The sequence below is a fragment of the Rhyacophila brunnea genome, unplaced genomic scaffold, assembly GCF_057557595.1.
Source record: "Rhyacophila brunnea isolate RB1 unplaced genomic scaffold, BYU_Rbru_1.0 scaffold_20, whole genome shotgun sequence".
In the NCBI taxonomy this organism is placed as follows: domain Eukaryota; kingdom Metazoa; phylum Arthropoda; class Insecta; order Trichoptera; family Rhyacophilidae; genus Rhyacophila; species Rhyacophila brunnea.
This window is the reverse complement of record NW_028232860.1, coordinates 29,444,878-29,449,972: the sequence shown is the minus strand read 5'-3', so window position 1 is coordinate 29,449,972 and position 5,095 is coordinate 29,444,878.

The window sequence follows — 5,095 nt, the reverse complement described above, 5'->3', positions numbered from 1 at the left end:
GTCTGTCACTGTCACTGACACTCGATTTATACAAAAAATTACCACAAACAATAATGAAGTTGCAGCTGATATGGAATAATCAGCATAAAAAATCCTGTCGATTCCAATCATAATAATAATATTATCTATGATTCCAATCTTGATTGGTCGATATTGTCGTTGCCCGTCAATTTTTTTAATGATAAGAATATTATTAATTAATTGCATAGCGACACATTAAATTTAATTGAATACTTATCATGTTCTAGAACTTCCATGATGTTAAATAATTGGTCCCTACCTATGATCTTTATTCAAAATTTCTTGTGACATTTAATGAGGATAAAAATGCTATCAAAATGTGTCTACCATTTAAGTAGGTTATAACATGTAACAGGAATTATTTTAATACATCAGTTTACTATAATATAGGTACATGCGTTCAAAATTTTCGTTTACTAGGTTTAATACGTTTCACATTAATTCGAATTGAAAAAACAATATTGATACTCATACAAGTCAATTTGCAATGTTACCTAACTATTTAGCAAAAATGAAAGGAGTTTTACATACCAATAAAACTCTTATTTTTCATGTTGACTTTGAAGTCCTTGAGATAGGGTTTGCTCTTTCTTCTTCGCGTGAGGTTATATTCTACTAATTTATTTTTCTTTTCGTTGGTCATTCCTCCCTTTTTAATTACAGGGTCATACCCGCGCGTAGGGAGTTTGGCATTCCTTTGTTTTCATTATGATATGGCTCAAGGAACCAGGTAGAAGTTACCTAGACTTCAAAGTCAACATGAATAATAAGAGTTTTATTGATAGGTAAAACTTCTTTCATTATTCGAATTTGACTTTGAAGTCCTTGAGATATCTGTTTGTTATCACCTGGTGTTGGGTATGCCAAATTCCTGTATGTGACAATGATTCATTGACGAGGTATAGACCATCGTGACTTTCAATGTATATGGTTGAATAGAGAAGTTAATGGGTTCTTTTCCCCTTCTGATGATGGTGTGTTCATCGTTATGATAGTTGTCGTGAAATATCGACTCACTACGCCAGTTACCTCTCTTTAAGATATCATATACTGGGTATATTTACAGTTTAAGGAAGCCACCACTGAGCGAACACTGCCTGGTGGTTCTTGTACCCCTGCTTCCAACAGTACTGACCTTATCCAATTCACTATAACTGTCCTGGTGGCTGGTTTTGGTGGTCCTCTTAAAGATATAAATAATTCCGAAATATCCCCACCTTCCTTTCTCCTTGGGTTTGACATGCAGACGAGTTTCCGTAACCAGAATACTGGGTCGATGTTTTGACACGTGGAAGCGCTTAGCTTCCATTCCGATTGACGATGCTTGGCGGTATCTGTCTTTGCGCCAAACATTGGCCATACAATTATGTGGTCACCTTTATCCACTAATCCATTGTCTACTATTACTGAGTAGTGTGAGGTCATGAGCCCTTCGTCCCGATGCGAGAAGCAGCCGAGTAGGTAGCTGTCCTGCGAGACGTTTCGAATAGGTTGTACTCCACCGGTGTTGTTTTCCTAAGATGATCTACCACTCGTTCTGGATCCCAAACCGGTGGTTTGACAGGTTTCGTTTTATTTACCGAAATTGCCTGTAACATATAGTGTTGTACTACCACGTTGATGCTGATATCTACAATGATAATCGGTTTGCAAAATGTGGCTATGGCTGACTTATGCACCAGGATGGTGTTGTACGACAAACCCTCCATGTTGTGCTTGTAGCCTAGGTATCTGGCCAATTCCATTGGTTGAGGGCTATTATAATCCATTAGGTTCATGCTTACACCATGTCATTGTCTTCCATTTGTTCCAAGCTGGTTTGTAAGTTTTTAGAGTCGAAGGCCGCCATCTGGAAATAAGGAGTGCCCTTTCTTCCACCATTCAATTTGATGTTAATTCACCCCACCCGAAATTATCCATAGTTAAACGGACAGGTCCTGGGTCCTTGGAGGTGGACGGTTGGTCTCCATACCTACTAGTGTCGAATGTAGGTGAGGCATTGTATAAGGAGGTACTATCGCCCTTTTTCGTAAGTCCACTCCCAAAAAGCATTGTTTCCAGCTCGGTGCCACTAGTAAGTACTTCCCTTTCGCTGAGTTCAGGTGCGCTAAGACTCGTGAAAGTATGTTTGGTGGGGGAAATATCCACGCCAGTCTGAAGTTCTACACTCGGCTGAAGGCGTCGTGAAACAGCGCGCCACTGTCTGTAACGTCTCGTGACACATGCGTTGCAATGACATGTGCTATTTCGCTTGCGACTAAATCGACCTCGGGAACACCCCATCTTTGAAACAGGGGGGTGGTTGCGGTGTTGATGAGGTGCTATTCAGGAATGAGTTGTCTGCGTGAGAGATGATCTGCCACGCAGTTGTAATTTCTAAATCGACCTCGGGAACACCCCATCTTTGAAACAGGGGGGTGGTTGCGGTGTTGATGAGGTGCTATTCAGGAATGAGTTGTCTGCGTGAGAGATGATCTGCCACGCAGTTGTAATTTCTGCGGAAGTATTGTGCAGTAAACGTGATGTTGGCTCGACTGGTAAATACTAGTTTCTGTCGGCATAGGTTTAGGAGGGTGACAGATTTTGTGCCGCCTCGTTGTTGATGTATGCCACCACTGTTTTGTTGTCTGTCTGCAGAATCAGATCTGATCCTATGATTGATTGTACCCGAGATTGAATTGCAAACATTTCCTTCCTGTTGGAATACCATGCCATGCTAACTGGTCTTGTTCCCACGTACCTGATAGGTGGTGTTCATTCAGTTGGGCTCCCTAGCCTGTGTCGGCTGCGTCGTCGTCAGGAAGTGATTGAATGTCGTTTTGTGTGTCAACTCTGAGGACCCTATCACCTGGAGCCACCACATGATCTCCTGTTAGGCCTGTGGTGGGATTGTCGCCTATTGGCGAGAATGGAACCTCGACAATATTGACAAGTCGCCCCAGAAGGGATTGAACATGTGCCTGCCTGAGGGACCAACTGCCTTTTTGTTCCTGCGTTGTGTCAAATCTGAGGATCCTATCGCCTAGAGCCACCACATGATGTCCTGTTGGGCCTGTGGTGGGATTGTCATCAATTGACGAGGATGGGACCTCGGCCATATTGATGACTGGAGCGTTGTAGCCGTCGGCAATGCAACCTTCCTCGTGGAGGTAGGATGTGAAGTTGAGTCGCCCCAGAAGGGATTGGATATGTGCCTGTCTGAGGGATCAACTGCCTTTTTGTACCTGCATTAGCAGATGGTGGCGGAGTGCTACACATTTCTCCGGCGACAGAAACCTCCACTTGTTGTGTGTGTCCCACGTGATGTCCAGGAACCCTCATTGTTGGCTTGGGTTCAGACAGGATATTTTAATATTTATTAACCACCCTAAAGACTGTAGGAAGGTTATCCTGTATTCCACCTGAACCGAGACTATTTCTCGGATTGGTTGGCTACTAAGAAGTCGTCTAGGTAAGTGAATATTCTCACCCATTCTTTCGTAGGCGTTCGGCGACCCAATTGGTCAGGGATGCCAATGACATTAATATGGACGAATCATCTGGGAAAAAAAATGACACTCACTTTATTGTCGGGTCTGCCGAATGGCATAATCTGTTCTAACGCCATTACAATAAAGGTGATATTGCTATAAATTCCTGATGCTTTTTGTTGGGTCTGCCGAATGGTTCGGTTTGAACGGGTTGGCTCAAATGAACATTGACATTAGAAACACTGCTCTAACGCCATTACAATAAAGGTCATATTGCTATAAATTCTCGATGCGTGATACCGCATAATGGAAATTGTGTGACGTCTACCTATACATGCGAATTTACTTGCTAGCTACTGTATTGAGTGCGTCGTCCATTAATAATGTCATTGAGGGATGCCAACATAATCGGAGCGGCTGACAGCACGAACGGGAGACACGTGAATTGTAGGAGCTCACCTTGGTAAGCTAGTCGAACGAATCGACGATGTTGAGAAGCCATGGGTACCTGGAGGTACGCCTGGCTTAGATCTATTATTACTAGCCAGTCTTCTGTTTGTAAGACGGCTGGAACCTCGTAATGGTGAATTAGTTTGAATGGCTTTGGCTGTAGGAACGCATTCAAACGCTTTCGGTTGAAAACAAGGCATAGGGTCCCGTCTTCTTTCTTGGTCAGGAACAGGGTTGAGAGAAAATGGGGAGTTGGACCCGCTTCTTCTAGAACCCTTGAGTTCTTTAAGTCCTCGATCTCGAGAGTGACCTCTGCTTATTGTTGCGTTTGAAATTCTTTCCGTAAAAGTAAAGAAGGACTTACGCGGGCTACGGCTATTATTTTTACCAATGCTGGGGGTGGTACACTACGCCATCCAGACTCCCATAAAGTCTCTTAAGCGGCCCCCAATGTTGTTGGTCGTCCAGATGCGGTCACCTCCGCTTAGAGTACGGATCCCTGGTGGAGCCCGTACCTCCGATAGAGAACTTCCTTCCCACATGACGTCGCCCCTTGGGAGTACCCCGGCCATAATGTGAGTTCGAGGGCCTTCCGGGACTCTCAGCTTGGAGGAATCCTTGATAGTGCCTCCCGAGTGAAGGTATCCTTCCTGCAAGGATCTGAGTCATGTTCTCGCAAATTTTATTATGCGTTGTCCCCAAAACCCTCTTTGATTTTTTAGTACAGGCTCATCGCTGTTATGATGTTTTGAGGATTGGTTGCCCAATCCACTAACCCTTGCATACCCTTTCAGAAGCTGTCCCGTTGGGAAAACATCGCATTCTGGAGGGCTGCGATGGACCTCTCCGTCAGATGGTTAGCTGATGACGAGTGGTCGCACCGACGCAACTTGTCATTTAGACCTAACTCTACGTCCGTAGGGGCCGCCAAGAATTGTTTTTTGGGCGTTGTGCCACTCCTTGCCGGTCCTCCTGCTGAAATAAGGTACATAACGAGGATACCTCAAACATCAGCATCTTAATCGACGCTCGTACGTTGAACTTTTCTTCCTGTAGCAGTTCTGCTTCGCCGTTTGGTGTCCGTTACTTTTAGAATACCGTCCTCACAGTCATTCAGATGTTGCGCCATAATCACTGATCACTTAACGTTCACT